General features: G+C 38.7%; 1 pseudogene; it reads right to left on the bottom strand.

Annotated features, from left to right (window-relative positions):
* Positions 1-11,425: 11,425 nt before the first annotated feature.
* Positions 11,426-17,300, bottom strand: LOC111752971 (protein tyrosine phosphatase type IVA 1-like; annotated as a pseudogene).
* Between the last annotated feature and the right edge of the window lie 564 nt (positions 17,301-17,864).

The raw sequence follows: 17,864 nt of genomic DNA, 5'->3' as shown, positions 1-17,864 counted from the left end.
GGGATGGGCCAGATACAATAACATAGCCTTCACTTTAGAAGGAATATCTCGACATGCCCCATACCACTTAACCCCTAGAAATCTCACTGAGGTGGAAGGCAGCTGATTTTTTACTGGATTAATTTCCCACCCTCTAACAGTCAAATGTTTTACCACTAAGTTCAGAGTCATTGACACTTCTTCCTTATTAGGTTCAAGCAGTATAATGTCATCAGTATAATGGACCAGTGAAACATCTTGTGGATGGGAAAGGCAATCAAGATCCCTGCAGACTAAATTATGACATAGGGCTGGAGAGTTGGTATACCTCTGAGGTAGGACAATAAAGGTGTATTGCTGCCCTTGCCAGTGGAAGGCAAACTGCTTCTGGTAGTCCTTTGAAACAGGTATGGAGAAAAATGCATTAGCCAGATCAACAGCTGCATACAAGGTACCAGGAGATGTATTAATTTGTGCAAGCAATGAAACTACATCTGGAACAGCAGCTGCAATTGGAGTCACCACCTGGCTAAATTTTCAATAATCCATTGTCATTCTCCAAGATCCATCTGTTTTTCACACAGGCAAAATAGGTTAAGGTGAATGAGGATGTGGTGGGAATCACAACCCTGCATCCTTCAAGTCCTTGATAGTGACAGTAATCTCTGCAATCCCTCCAGGAATGTGGTGTTGTTTTTGGCTTAATAGTTGCCTAGGTAGGAGCAGTTCTAATGTCTCCCATTTGGCTTTCCCTACCATAATAGCCCTTACTCCACTTATCCGGATCCCATGTAGGGGTTCTGCCAGCTAGTGAGTATATCTATTCCAATTATGCATTCTGGAACTGGGGAAATCACCACAGAATGTGTTGGGAGACCCACTGGACTTACTGTGAGATGGACATGAGCTAAGACTCCATTAATAATCTGACCTCCATATGCCCCACTCTTACTGGTGGGCCACTGTGACATTTTGGGTTCTCTTGGAATTAGTGTCAGTTCAGAGGCAGTATCCAGTAATTCCCAAAAAGTCTGATTATTTTCTTTTCCCCAAGAACAGTCACTCTTGTAAAAGGCCACAGATCCCTTTGGGGAAAGCTAAAAGAAAGATTAACAGTATAAATTTTTGGCAATGTAATGAGGTCCATCCTTAAGGGGACCCGGTCTCCCCTTCATTCAAGGGGTTGTGGGTCTTTAAACTCACTCAAGTCTGGGAATTGATTGAGGGGTCATGACTCTGGCAATTTCAGTAAGACTGCTCTTCACTTGACCAAGAATTAATTTTACTTGTACAGATCAAGTAGATTTCCTATCTATTTCACTCCTAGGAACACTGTCTTAGTTATCTCGTGCTGCTCTAACAAAAAGACCACAAGTGGGTAGCTTTAACAAAGAAAAATTTATTTTCTCACAGTCTGGGGGATAGAAGTCCAAATTCAAGGTGCCAGCTACAGGGGAAGGCTTTCTGTCTCTGTTGGTTCTGGGGGAAGGTCCTTGTCATCAATCTTCCCCTGGTCTAAGAGTTTCTCAGAGCAGGAACCCCAGGTCCAAATGATGCACTCTGCTCCTGGCACTGATTTCTTGGCGGTATGAGGTCTCCTGTCTCTCTACTCACTTCTCTCTTTTATATCTCAAAAGAGATTTATTTAAGATACAACCTAATCCTGTAGCTCAAGTTCTGCCTCATTAGCATAACTGCCACTCATCCTGCCTCATTAACATCATAGAGGTAGGATTTACAACACACAGGAAAATTGCACCAAATCACAAAAGGGTGAAAAGTCACACAATATTGGGAATCATGACCTAGCCAAGTTGACACATATTTGTGGAGGACACAATTCAATCCATGAAAGATACTAAGTAGCCAACACCATAAGTCCATACAAGTCAGACTATTCTGATTACTGTTGACTTTGCTGTCCATTACATAACCACTCCGACCTTGTCTTTGTCGATTGAGTGCCATCGCTTGGTCCTGCCACCACAGGATCCAATCAATCCCATTGTATTTAGGTGTCTGAATTCAGTTAGGGTGGTTCCAACCGGTCAAATCTGACTTATAGCAATCACAGCCATCTTCAAGGATGCTGGGGCTCCCTTCACAGATTTGTTCCTCACAGTTGTGGTAAAAGGTGTGTCCTCTGGTCATTCAACATGTGGGTCTGTGGGTCTAACCTGATAAATCCACTCTAACATGCCAGTTTCCCTAAGCCTTTCAATACCTTCTTCTATAGTATACCAGGGCAGGTCTGGTACTTCAACTTGATTTAGGGGGTAGGCCACCACATAATCCATGCTTCAGTGACACAACCAAATAAACTATTAGGTCCTTTCCTAACCTCTCAACCTTAAACAATGAATGAAGAATCTGTGCTTAGTGGACCCATATCTATAAACTCAGACTGACCCATCTTTATGTTCTTTGCACCATTTTCCCACACCCTTAATAGCCATTCCCACACACAAATTCCCCAGGTTTCTATTTGTACATATTAGAAAAGTCAAGAAATTTTTTTGGAGTGTAGTGTACCTCCTCCTGAGTCATACTTTATACCTCACCTTTTGTAGCTAGCTGGGATTTAAGTCTGGTTATAGGTCTAGAAGCCAAAATGGGAGGTTGGGATGTGTTTTGAAAACATTCAGCATTGTCTTGTAAGGCATCTGCCTCAGGCGATGTACCAGTCAATAACTCAGACAAAGGCTCTTTAGATATAGCTGGATTAATCTCACCAGACTGAGGTGGAGGGGCTAATGGTTTTACTGGGGAGGGTGGCTTAGTAGATAAAGATGGAGTAATCTCTTCAGATGGCAGTAAGAGGGCTGGTTACTGTTGGCAGGAGTGATTCAATGGATCTTAGGGGCTCAGGGTCCCCAGTTTCCTGATTATCTGCCCATATGTCCCCATCCCAAGTTTCAGATCCCATTTCTTCCCAATCAGTGTCCTCACTTTAACTTCAGACACCACTATAAGTTGGGAATTCAGTTGGTATTGTAATTCAGCTACTTTCATGATAAGACCCTGGATTTGGTTTTCAGCAATATCAGCTCTGTTACTCTAAGAAACAAGGCTTTCTTTCAAGGCACAAATGGAAACTTTGAGGTCTTTTATGTGGCATTTGAACTTTGACTCTGAAGCCCTGAGCTCACCTCTTTCTTTCACCAGTTTGTCTAGTGAAAGTAGGACCAACCAACCAGCTTCCTTATACCTCCCATTATGACAAAATTGTAGAACAGTATCAAACATACAATCACCCAGAGCCTTGCCTTTCACCAACACCTGATCTATTGGTAGTGATATTTTGCATATTTCTATTGCCACCTCATGCCATGGTTTAGCAGTGCCCTCTTTACTACTGGAAGCAAAGTCTCATTTTTAAGACTAACCAGACTTAAGAACCAATTTAGGAGACTCATCCTTACAATTCTGTTTCTCTACAACCACTCCTGGTAACATGCCTTAGGCTAGGTTCCCTAGACAAGAAAACCAGTGAAGTGTATATAGAGAGAGAGAGATCAAGGAAATGGCTCATATGATTGTAGAGGCTGGAAAGTCCCAAATAGGTGGATCAGGCTGGAGGCTTCTCCTGACTCATGTAGCTGCAGGGCTGGCGAACCCAAGATCCAGACCATGAAGGCTGACAAATCCCAAGACTGGCAGGCAAGCTACTAGCTCAAGTTCCAAGAACAAGAAGTCAGATGAACAGGAGCCAGCTGCACAATCCAGAGTGAGGAAAAGCCAGCAAGCCTTGCCAGAAACCCACCTATACTGGATGCAGGCCACACCCTGAAGGAATCTCCTTTCAGTGGTTTGGCTGCTCATAGCAGATCCCATCATGGAGGTGATCACATTATATCAGCTCTCATTATGGAAGTATTACATCATTATTTGACTGCCAAACTACATCATAACTGCCAAACCACTAAGAATTATGGCGCAGCCAAGTGGAGACGCAACCTTAACCATCACACCACTGATCTCCCATTCCTGCCAGCCCGAGTCCACTTCACTCTCACCTGCCAGCTACTGCTGTGCCACCATTTTTTTCTTTCTCTTCTCTTTCTCCCTCCCACCTAGCCCCATATGCTGCCCACTCCTTCCTGCTGGTCCCTGCTACACCACCATGGCTAGAGTGTCCCCAGTGCTCAGGCCTGCCACCGCACTGGGTCCAAACTGCCCCTCCCCTCCCACCACTCTATCAGCTGCTGAACAGTGGGAAGTGAACCCATACCATCCCCATCTGACACCTCCGCCCATCTGGCAAGGGGCTGTGAATACTGCCACACAGCTGGACAAACATTAGGAGGCAGACAGTGCCTACTAGTCCACCCTCAGCCACCTTGCTAAACCAGTGAACAGTGAAGTGGACTCATCCTTCCTGCTGCAGCCCTGCCCACCTAGACAAGGTGATGAGAACTATCGTGCCCACAGATGACCAAGCAGTAAAGCACACTTGGCCTACCACCCTGACATATCAAAACAAAACAGGAGAACAAAAAAATGAACATACAATCAATAAAGAAAGAAAATTATAACTTAATGTCTCAGAGACAGCAGGCAATATCAACACATATAAAAAAAAAAGCAGGGCAAGATGGCTCTAGCAAGTGACCAAAACAAAAAATCATATAAGCTTCCAGTAGAAGAAAAGGCAGTAGAATTACCTGATACAGAATTCAAAAGACTAATATTTAGGGATATGCAAGAGATAGAAAAGAGGTCCAGGAAAACACAGATGAAATCATGAAAAACACAGACAAAACCAATGGAAACATGGCCAAAATCAAGGAAAACACAAAGCAATAGAAGAATTCAGGAAAATAATACAAGAACAAAATTTCAAAATAAATAAACAATTGAAAATTATACAAAACCAGTACCAGAAATCCAAAGATAAACAACAGAAATGGACAACTCAATAGGGGATTTTAGGAGCAAATTTGAAACAATAGAAGACAGAATCAGCAAGATTGAAGACAAATCCATGGATATCACTTTGTTTGAGAAAAATCAGAGAAAAGAATGAAGAAAACCTAAGAATGATGTAGGACACAACAGCAAAAATCTGCACATGATCAGAGATCCGGAACAGGAGAAGAAAACGGAAAACACACAGAAGACTGTTGAACATGTGCTGGCAGAAGACTGTCTAAACATCATGAAAGACAAAAAGCTGACGATCCAAGAAACTCAACAAACCCCACATAGGATAAACCCCCCAAAAAAAGTCACTAAGACATATTCGTAACCATGTTTGCCAAAACCAAAGACAAAGAATTCTGGGAGCACCTTGAGGAAAGATGCAGAATCACATACAAAGAGAAAACAATAAGACTAAACTCTGATTATTCAGCAGAAACTATGCAGGCAAGAAGGCAATGGGATGACATATAACACCTTGAAAGAAAAAAACTGCCAACCAAGAATAACATATGCTGCAAAACTCTCTCAAATAAAAATATAAAAAATAGTGCAGCAAAACTCTCTCAAATACGATGGCAAAATTAGGACATTTCTAGGTAAACAGAAATTAAGGGACTTCATAAAAACCAAACCAAACTTACAAGAAATATTAAACGGAGTCCTCTGGAGAATCAACAACATCAAACAACACCCTGAGTCTAGAACATAGGACAGCATCAGCCAGATACCAAGCTTGTCAAAGAACTTTCAATAATAAAACAAAGCTAAAAGACTTAAAACAGGGAAACAGAGATGTCAATCTTTAAATGAACACAATGTCAAAACAAAAGGGGAATAAACAGCATAGGTATAGAACTTTCAAATGGAGAGGAAGTCAAGGCAATATCAAGTAATAAAACACTGGCTCAAACTATTTATCAAAATAAAAAGAAGAAAAACATAAAGACTCAGTAAACACAAAATCTATGATAATAAAAGAAAATATACAAACAAAAGGAACCCAGCATAGGAAAGTAAGAGGAACAAAGAAAATGTCAGCATCACAAAAAAAAAAAAAAAAAGTCACAACAATATGACACCAATAAACTCATATCTATCAATAATCACACTGAATGTAATGGCTGAAATGTACCCATAAAGAGACAGAGAATGGCAGAATGGATAAAACAACACGACCTATCAATATGCTGTCTACAAGAGGCACACCTTAGACACAGAAGTAAATATATAAAATATTAAAGGACAGAAAAAATATATCAAGCAAACAGTAGCCAAAAAAGAACAGAAGTGGCAAAACTAATCTCAGAGAAAAATAGACTTTAAGCCACAGTCAACCATAAAAGACAAGGAAGGACATTATATAATGATTAAAGGGACAATCCACCAAGAAGACATAATCCTGATAAATATTTACTCACTCTATGACAGGGCTCCAAAACACATTAAAAAACAAAACAAACAAACAAAAAACTCTAAAAGCACTGAAAAGAGAAATAGTTCCACAATAATAGTAGGAGATTTCAACACATCACTCTCAGTAAAGGACAGAACATCTAGAAAGAAACTCAACAAAGATACAAAAGACCTAAAGGCCAAAATCAACCAACTTGACTTCCAATATAGAACACAAAACCAACAGCAGAAAAATATACATTCTTTTCCAACACACATGGAACATTTTCCAGAATGGATCACATTTTAAGTCACAAAGCAAAGCTCAATAAAATCTAATACATCGAAATAATACAAAGCATTTTCTCTGATCACAATGCCATAACAGGAAGAGCAAGGAAAAAAAAAAAAAAAATCAAATACATGGAAACTGGATAACACCTTGCTTAAAAACAACTGGGTAACAGAAGAAATAAAAAAATTCCTAGAATCGAATGAGAATGAAAACACGTCATACCAAAACTTTTGAGACACGCCAAAAGCCATGCTCAGGGGGCAATTTACAGCAATAAATGCACACACCCAAAAAGAAGAATGGGCCAAAATCAAACTGTTAGCCCTACAACTCGAACAAATAGCAGCAAAAGAGGCCTACAGGCACCAGAAGAAAGGAAATAATAAAGATTAGAAAAGAAATAAATGAAACAGAAAAACAATAAAAAGAATCAACAACACCAAAAGTTAGTTCTTTGAAAAGATCAACAAAATAGACAAACCATTGGTCCAACTGGCAAAAGAAAGACATGAGAGGAAGCAAATAACCCAAACAAGAAATGAGATGGGGACACTACAATAGACCCAACTGAAATAAAAAGATCATAACAGAATACTATGAAAAACTTAACAATTCAAGAACCTAGAGGAAACAGACAAATTTCTAGAAACATACTACCTACCTAAACTAACACAAATGGAGATAGAAAATCTGAACAGACCCATAACAGGAGAAGAGATTGAAGAGGCAATTAAAAAAAAAAAACCTTCCAACAAAGAAAAAAGCCCTGATCTTGACAGCTGTTCACTCTATGAAGCCAGCATGACCCTGATACCAAATCCAGGTAAAGACACCATATTTGATAAACCTCTCATCAAACTAGGAATAGTAAAACATCCTCAATATGATAAAGGGCATCTATGAAGAAACAACAACAGCCAACATCATACTTAATAGTAAAGGAATGGATGCTTTCTCCCTAAGATTGGGAACAAGGCAAGGATGTCACTTTCACCACTTCTAGGCAACATTGTACTGGATGTTCTAGTCAGTGCAGTAAGGCAAGAAAAAAAAATTAAAGGCATCCATATTGGCTAGGAAGAGTAAAACTGCCTTTATTCACAGATAGCATGACTGTATGTAGAAAATGGCAAAGAACCCATTCAAAAAAAAAAAAACTGAAATGAATAAATGAGTTTCATAAGTTCACAGGATACAAAATCAATTGTATTTCTAGTAGCCAACAATCTAAAAATAAAATTAGGAAAGCAATTCCATTCTCAATAGTATCAAAAAGACTCCTTTGTCATAAAACCAAAACCAGATGTTGCCCGGCTACCATTACTGAATACTGTGACCAAAGATTCTATAGAAAAATCTTGATCAAAAGGAGGAAAATGCATAACAGAATTTCACATTTTAATGGACTGCAGACTTTCTGGAGCCATGGAGGCTGGATTAGCTCCCCAAAACTATTGCACTGGGATAATCTTTAAACCTTGAAAATATTTCCTGAAGTCTTCTTTAAACCACACAATAGTTCAGCTTAATTAGTAAAGAATGTCTACCTTGAACACTGTGCTCTTTTAAGATCTATATGGGATCAAATTGACAGCAGCAACATGAAAGATTAGATAGGAAACTTAGAAGGCAGTGAGTTTATGTTAATGGGGGAGGAACAACTCAGAAAAGCAGGGTGAGAATGTTGCACAATTCAAAGAATGTAATCAATGTCACTGAATTGTACGTGTAGAAACTGTTGAATTGGTGTGTTTTGTTGTGTATATTCTCAACAACAAAAACAAAATTAAAAAATTTAAATGCAATTTTACAAACTAAAAAAAATATTAGATGGAACTTAGAGGCCAGTGAGTTTATGTTAAGGGGGGAGGAACAACTGAGAAGAGTGATAATGGCTGCACAATTTGAAGAATATAATCAATGTCACTGAATTGTACATGCAGAAATTTGAATTGGTATCTTTTTTGTTGTGTATATTCCCAAGACAACAACAAATTATTCTTTTAAGTTAAAAAAAGTATCAAAAAGAATAAAATACTAGAAATAAGTTTAATGAAAGAAGTGTGAGTCTTGTACACTGAAAACTATAAAACATTGGTGATAGAAATTGAAGATCTGAATAAATGGAGAGAGATGCTATGTTCACAGATTTGAAGACTCAATATTGTCAAGATGGCAGTTCTCCCCAAATTGATCTATAAATTTAACACTGTGTCTATCAAAATCCTGGAGACTTTTTTTTTTTTAGAAATTGACAGGCTTATCCTAAAATTTATATGGAAATTCAAAGGTCCTAGAATAGTAACAATCTTTTGAAAAAGGACAAAGTACAGTACCCAATATCAAAACTAACTATAAAGCTAGCAATGGTTGAGACACCGAAGTCCTAAAGATCAATGGAACACAATTGACAGTCCTTACAATGTGAATTCTTATATTTATGGTCAACTGATTTTCAACAAAACTACCAAGACAATTGGGGTAGGGGTGGGAGGTGAAGAGGGATAGTCTTTTCAACAAATGGTACTGGCACAACTGGACATTCACATACAAAATAAAAGAACTCAAGACACTTACCTCGCACCATACATAAAAATTAACTTAAAATGGATCATGGATATAAATTCAAGAGCTAAAACTATAAAACTCCTAGAAGAAAACAGAGTAGAAAGTCTTTGTGACTTAGGCTGAGCAATGAGTTCTTAGATACAATTTGAAAACCATGATTCATAAAGGAAAAAATTGACAAATCATACTTAATCAAAATTTTAAACTTTGCACTTTAAAATATGCCATTAATAAAATAAAAAGACAAGCAACAGACTGAGAGGAAATATCTGCAATTACATATCCATAAAGGCCTTAGATTCAGTACATACAATGAACCTTACAACTCAGTAAGAACACTAACAACACAAATGAAATACGGACAAAAGATCTGAATCAACATTTTACCAAAAAAAAAGTATTTGAATGAATAACAAACACATGAAAAGATGCTCAACGTCACTGTTGTTCAGAGGTGCCATCAAGTCGGTTCTGACTCATAGCAACCCTATGTACAACAGAACAAAACACTTCCCAGTCCTGCACCATTCTCACAGTTGTTGTTACACTTGAGTCCATTGTTGCAGCCACTGTGTCAATCCATCTTGTTGAGAGTCTTCCTCTTTTTCACTGACCCTTTACTTTACCAAGCATGATGTCCTTCTCCAGGGACTGGTCCCTCCTGATAACATGTCCAAAGTACATGAGACAAAGTCTTGCCAACCTCTCTTCTAATGAGCATTCTGGCTGTACCTCAGAGACAGATATGCTCATTCTTCTGGCAGTCCATGGTACATTCAGTGTTTTTCACCAACACCATAATTCAAAGGCACCAATTCTTCTTCAGTCTTCTTTATTCATTGTCCAACTTTCACATGTGTATGAGGCTACTGAAAATACCATTACTTGGGTCAAGCACACCTTAGTCCTCAAAGTGACATCTTTGCTTTTTGACACTTTAAAAAGGTCTTTTGCAGTAGATTTACCCAATGCAAGACATTATTTGATTTCTTGACTGCTGCTTCCATGGGTGCAGTCATTTTATTTGGATTGTGGGTCCAAGTAAAATGAAAACCGTGACAACTTCACTATTTTCTCTGTTAATCATGATGTTGCTTATTGGTCCAGATGAGAGGATTTTTGTTTTCTTTATGTCAAGGTGCAGTAAGTGCTTCAAGTTCTCTTGGTTTTTAGCAAGCAAGATTGTGTATTCTGTATGTTGCAGGTCTTCGTCTAATCCTGTCATGTTCTTCATAAAGTCCAGCTTCTTAGATTATTTGCTCAGCATACAGATTGAATAAGTATGGTGAAAGGATACAATCTTGACCCACACCTTTTATTATTTTGAACCACAGATTCTGTTCAAACGACTGCCTCTTGGTCTATGTACAGGGTCTGCATGAGCACAATTAAGTGCTCTGGAATTCCCATTCTTGGCAACATTATCCATAATTTGTAATGATTCACACAGTCAAATGCCTTTGCATAGTCAGTAAAACACAGGTAAACATCTTTCTGGTATTCTCTGCTTTCAGCCAAGATCCATCTGGCATGAGCAGTGATATCCCTTGTTGCATGTCCTCTTCTGAATCCAGCCTGAATTTCTGGCAGTTCCTTGTTGATGTACTGCTGCAATGGCTTTTGAATAATCTTCCCCAAAATTTTACTTGTGCGTGACATTAATGATATTGATCAATAATTTCCACATTCTGTTGGATCATCTTTCTTTGGAATAGGCACAAATATGGATCTCTTCCAGTAAGTTGGCCAGATGGCTGTCTTCCAAATTTCTTGGCATAGATGAGTGAGCACGTCCAGTGTTGCATCTGTTTGTTGAAACATCCCAATTGGTATTCAGTTGATTACTAGCAGCCTTGTTTTTTGCCAGTGCCTTCGATGCAGCTTGGACTCCTTCCTTCCATATGATTGGTTCTTAATCATATGCAACCTCCTGAAATGGTTGAAGGTCTACCAATTCTTTTTTGGTACAGTGACTCTGTGTACTCCTTCCACCTTTTAATGCTTCCTATGTCATTCCCCATAGAATCCTGCAATATTGCAACTTGAGGCTTGAATTTTTTCATAAGTTCTTTTAGCTTCAGAAATGATGAGTATGTTCTTCCCTTTTGGTTTTTTAGCTCTAGGTCTTTGCACATGTCATTATAATACTTCATCTTTTCTGCCCACCATTTGAAATCTTCTGTTCAGCTCTTTTATTTCATCATTTCTTCCATTCGCTGTAGCTACTCTACATTCAAGAGCAAATTTCAGAGTCTCTTCTGACATCCATTTTGGTCTTTTTTTTTTTTTTTTTCTTTCTTTCCTGTCTTTTTAATAACCTTTTGCTTTCTTTACTTATGATGTCCCTGATATCATCCCACAACTCGTCTGGTCTTCTGTCATTAGTATTATGCATCAAATCTGTTCTTGAGATGGCCTTTAAATTCAGGTGACATATACTCAAGGTGGTACTTTGGTCTCATTGATTTGTTTTAATTTTCTTCAGCTTCAACTTGAATTTGCACAGGAGCAATTGATCGTCTGTTTCACAGTCGGCCCCAGGCCTTGTTCTGAATGATGATATTGAGCTTCTCCATCGTCTCTTTCCACACACGTAGTCATTTTGATTCTTGTGTATTCTATCTGGTGAGGTCCACATGTATAGTTGCCATTTATCGTTGAAAAAGGTATTTGCAATGAATAAGTCGTTGGTCTTGCAGAAGTCTATCATGGAATCTCCAGCATCGTTTCTATCACCAATGCCATATTTTCCAACTACAGATCCTTCTTTGTTTCCAAATTTCACATTCTAATCACCATTAATTATCAATGCATCTTGATTGCTTGTTTGATCAATTTCAGACTGCAGAAGTTGGTAAAAATCTTCAATTTCTTCATCTTTGGCCTTAGTGGTTGGTTGTAAATTTGAATATTAGTCGTATTAATTGGTCTCCCTCGTCAATGTATGGATACTATCCTATCACTGACAGTGTTGTACTTCAGAATAGATCTTGAAATGTTCTCTTTGATGATGAAAGCAATGCCATTCCTCTTCAATTTGTCATTCCTAGCATAGCAGACCATATGATCGTCCAATTCAAACTGGCCAATACCAGTCCATTTCAGCTAATGTATAGGATATCGAATGCATTCCATTTCATTTTTGACGACCTCCAATTTTCCTAGATTCATACTTCGTACATTCCACATTCCAATTATTAATGGATGTTTGCAGCTGTTTCTTATCATTTTGAGTCATGCCATCTCAGCAAATGATGGTCCCAAAAGTTTGACTCCATCCACATCATTGAAGCTAACTCTACATTGAGGAGGCAGCTCTTTCCCAATCATATTTTGAGTGCCTTCCAACCTGAGGGCCTTTTCTTCCAGCACTATACTGCTATTCATAAGGTTTTCATGGACCAATTTTTTCAGAAGTAGACTGCCACATACTTCTTCCTAGCCTGTCACAGTCTGGAAGCTCCGCTGAAACCTGTCCACCATGGGTGACCCTGCTGGTATTTGAAATACCAGTGGCATAGCTTCCAACATCATAGCAACACACAAGCCACCACAGTATGACAACCTGACAAACGATATCATTAATCATATGAAAGTTAAAACTACAATGATGCTACTTCACGTTCACCAGAATGACTATAATCAAAAAGACAAACAGTATAGAACTGACAGCCCAGAAATAAACCCACACATCTATGGCCAACTGATTTTTGAAAAGGGTGCTAAGTCCATTCAATGGAAAAAGAAGAGTCTTTTCAACAAATGGTGCTGGGAAAAATGGATTTTCACATGCAGAAAAATATAATAGGATACATGCCTCATACCATACACAAATCAAATTCAAAATGGATTAAAGGCCTAAATGTGAAAACTAAAACTATAAAATTCTTAGAAGAAAATGAAGGGGCAATGCTGTTGCACCTAGCTTTTAAAAAAATCAATTATAACAAAAGCTTAAACAGCAAAAGACAAAATAAATAAATGGGACCTCAAAGAAATTAAAAACTTTCGTTCATCAAAAGACTTTACAAAAAAATTGAAAAACAAGCTACCAACTGGAAGAATATTTTCAGAAACCATATATCCAATAAGAATCTAATAAACAAAATATATATAAAACATTGGCAAATTAACAACAAAAAGACAACTCAATCACAAAATGGGCAAAGAACTTAAATAAATATTTCACCAAAGAGGCCATTAAAATGACTACCAAACACATGAAAAGATGCTCAACATCATTAGCCATCAGAGAAATGTAAATCAAAACCACAATGAGATACTATGTCATTCCCACTCGGATGGCTATATTAAAAAAAAAAAAGAGAGAGAGAGTAGAAAGTAACAAATGTTGGTGAGGATGTGAGAACATTGGAACCCTTATTCATTGCTGGCAGGAATGCAAAACAATACAGTCATTGTGGAAAACAGTATGGTGGCTTCTCAAAAAACTAAAAATACCATATGACCCAGGAATTCCACTCCTAGGTAAAAGACTTGAAAGCAGAGACTCAAACAGACACTTGTACACCAATATTCACTGCAGCACTATTTATAGTAGTCAAAAGGTGGAAACAACCTAAATGCCCATCAACAGATGAATGGATAAACAAGATGTAGTACATACATACAATGAAATACTACTCAGCCAGTAAGAGAAATGAAGTCTTGATACAGGCTATAACATAGATGGAGCTTGAAGACATTATGCTGACTGAAATAAGTCAATCACAACAAATATTACATGACTTCACTTATATAAAAAGATGAGAATGGGCAAATGTATAGAGACTAAAATTTCTTAGTGGTTACCAGGGGCAGGAGGGAGGGAGGAAGGAAGGGTTATTGCTTATAGAGTACTGAGTTTTGGTTTACAGTGATGGAAAAATTACACTAATTAAGGATAGGTTTGCACAGCTGATTAACGTAACTACTGCGAATAAGTTGTATACCTGCAAAAAGTTGAATTGGCAAAAGTTGTGTGATAGATATATTTATAACAACAAAAAATAATATAAAATGTAGCTGCTGAGGCTGCTTATGGACAAACAAACTCTTCATGGGATTTGGCTCCTTGGTTTGGAGGCTTAGGGTCATGGTTTCATAGGACATACCAGTTAATTCGCCTAATATCATGTTAAGTGCTTCTGTTCTACCTCCTAATTTGTTGTATAGTACCTGGGGTCCTAAAAGCTTGCAAGCAACCATTCAAGGTACAACAATTGGTCTCCATTCGCCTGGAGCAACGGAAAGAGAAAGAGTCAGGAATAGGAAGAGGAAATGGAATGTGTGGCTAATTGCCCCCATGAATAACTGCCACCTTTGCCATGAGTCCAGAACTGGATGGTGCCCAGCTACTGTTACTGAACATTCTGATCAAAGATTCTATCCTGATCAAAAGGGGGAAAAGAAAGGATAGAATTTCAAATTCTCACGGAATCCAGACTTTCTGAACCCATGGAGGATGAACCCCTAAAACTGTTGCCCTGAGATAATCTTTAACTAAAAATATTCCCTGGAGTCTTCTTAAAACCAAACTATAAAAAAAAAAAACTATAGTTTAGCTCAACTAGTAAAGAATGTCTGCCTTGAGCAGTGTACTCTTTTAAGATCTATCTATATGGGATCAAATTGACAACAGCAAATCAAAAGATTACACAAGAAACTTAGGGGTCAGTGAGTTTATGTTGATGGGGGAGGAAATACTTAGAAAAGGAGGGTGAGAAAGGTTACACAACACAAAGAATGTAATCAGTGTCACTGAATTGTACATATAGAAATTGTTGAATTGATATATGTTCTGCTGTGTATATTCTCAACAATGAAATAAATTGTATGAGTCCTAAGGCTCAGCCCCTTTACCTCAATTGGAGACATCTTTAAATGGCTATCGGAGCCTCAGAACTCCCTGTTAGATTGGCTGAGGTCACTATTTCAACTGTATCACCATTCAGCTTCTTCTGCCCTACTCCACTTCTTTTTCTCCCTCACAGGTGTTGTTCCCTGTAAGCACTCTCCAATAAACTTCTGCATGCAAACCTCTGACTCAAGAGTCTGTTTTCTGAGGAACCCAAGTTGCAAAATATGGAGGAAACTGCCCACCTGTTTGTAACTTCTTAATTTTCCAATCTATTGCACCTCTGCCTAGGCCAACCTTGAAAAAAAAAAAGTATACCAAATAAAGGACATAGTCTATATGTCCTGTACAAGGCAAAGAAAACATTTTACTACAATTAATTAATAGCCTCCTCCCATTCTGTTTTCAGGCCTTCTCTACTGAGTTGTACCCTGAAGTGCAAACATTAACTGTCAGGGTTTTTTGTCTGGAGACATTAAACACATGTGCTTATGTACAGTGAAGATTTTACATGAACTTTCAACCAGAGCTTTGTGATTTTTCAAAATGACAGTTTTCCTAACAGCATGAAATGAGATTTATAAAAAGTATTAAACAATCACCATAATACTCAGTAAAAATGTGTCAACTGTTGCACAAACCTGATGTATACTGGTATAAATGTGAAAGTAGTAAATACAAACGAGCAGGCAAATAACCACTACAGACCCTACTTGCAATGTTTGAAATGACTGAAGGAGTAAACCACATAAGATCTATAGTGCTGTTTATAGAGTGTGGGATTTTAACTCCGTAAGATAGTAAAGATATACAAGTATTATGCTGAATATTTTAGCATCTAATCTCTCTAAATTTCTTGGATATTGGTAAGTTTCACACATGGGAATAGATTGGAGGAATACTTATAACTCAATACTGCATGATTTCAGAAAGGCCAGTTGATGGCTAAAGTACATTAAAATGCTGAACAGCAAGAAACTTTTGCTATGTGTCCAAGCTGGTAGTAACCCAAACACAGAGGCTGCAATTCTGTCAGGCCTGTGGCTTTTCAATATTCCTATGAAAGCTTCATAAGACTTATTCACTAAGTCTACCTGTTGGCTAATATGTATGATAAATGAGGTTCTGTCTCAAGTCCCACTTCTAAGGCAAGAACATCAGACAGACAAGTGTTATCCAATGCAACAGTTGTTTCTATGACCACTGGAGTCTTTGAAGCACAGCCGCATTTTAGAATGATATTTCTCCAAATACAAAAGTTGCTTGCTGTTAAAAGCTCCATGCCACTTTTTCTTATAAATTGTACTGCATCTTCATTTTTCATTGCACCTTCAATTAATGCTAAGGCAACAAGCACTGGATTTCTCCCATGACCTGCAACACAGTGAACAGCCATACAACAAGCTTCTTCATGAAACTTAATGTATACGAGATTTAACCAGTCATCAACAATCTAGCTGGATGGTGATGAACCATCATCAAAAGGCCAGTCCAGAACCTGGATGGCTTCTTTGTAAAAGCAGTGTCATAAATTGCTTCACTTACTATCGTGGTAACTCCATACTTCTAAAGTTCCTCTAAAAATTTAAGCTTACATCGGTTGGATTGTGTGTAGTAAGAAATCTCTTGTTCCAGTACTTGACTTCTACAGGGGGAAGGCGGTTCACTGACGCCATGTTAATTTAGTTTAAAAACACTCAGTGGGTTTATGAAAGAATTTAAAATTTAAATACAGAAATGAGGGAAAAAACTGAACTCTACCCTACTCCACTTGAAATTCTCTGTACTTTCAATATGAAGTTGAGAATAATAGAAAATGGAACTAAGAAGCAGCAATTCAATTCAGTAATGAGTCAATAGAAAGTCCACGTCAGAACTCTTGTAAAATGTTCTGATGATGTCAATCCGCTACTTCCGTGTCTAGGTTAACTGCTCTTAGGGGGGCTTCTTGGTGTAGTAGTGAATTTCCACAGCTCAAATGTCTTCACAAAGGTCGTGCTGTGCCTGACAGTAACCTTCGCGGCCCTTCAAAAAAAAAATCAGGAGCCCCATAAATGTGTCACCAAGAACACCACAGAAAGGAGTATGTTTACTCATTAAAGATGGTGGTTTAATCATACAGCCAGTCCCGCGGCGTGGACACAGGCGGCGCTGGTGGCAGTCCTGCAGAGGTGGGGGCGGTAGGGTCGTCGCGGGGCGGGAAACCAAGCTCTACAGTGCGGGGGAGGGCTCCGAAGAAAACGCCTCCGGGAAAGCCAGTACGCACACGCCGAAGCGCCCTGCGTCACAAGCGCTCCCCTTTATATCCAGCATGACGTCTGCCACCCCGCCCCGCCATCAGTCGCGGCCGGAGGAGGGCCAATACCCAACGAGCGAGGGTGGAAGTCCCGCCCACCACATACGTCACCGCGCTCCGCAGCCGCCTGTGTGAACAAACTCTTGGAGAAGTAATGAATCCGCAGAGTTTCCACACTTGCCACCAGAAACGAAGGGGACGGAGGAGGGACCTGGGGTGCACGAAGCCTGGGAGGGGCTGAAAGAGATTATGGGGTTGGCAGGATAGGGAAGGAAGCTGAAGAAGATTCCCATCCATTGATTCTGACTGGTATAGCTTTTTCCATTTGCTTCTGTGTCCTCAGGTTTTAGTTATGCTCTTTGGGAGCAACGTAGCATAAGTTTTTTTTTTTTTAAATCCAGTTTGTTTTAACTGAAGAACTTAATCTATTTTAATTATCGTTTTATTTAGATATAATGTTGTCCTTTTATTTTGTGCTGTTTGACCCGTATTTCTATATTTCTTTTCTATGTTTTCTTTTGGATTAATGCCTCCCCCCCCCCCCCCCCCCCACC

The sequence above is a fragment of the Loxodonta africana genome, chromosome 7 (assembly GCF_030014295.1).
Source record: "Loxodonta africana isolate mLoxAfr1 chromosome 7, mLoxAfr1.hap2, whole genome shotgun sequence".
NCBI lineage: Eukaryota > Metazoa > Chordata > Mammalia > Proboscidea > Elephantidae > Loxodonta > Loxodonta africana.
This window is presented reverse-complemented; position numbering and strand designations above follow the sequence as displayed.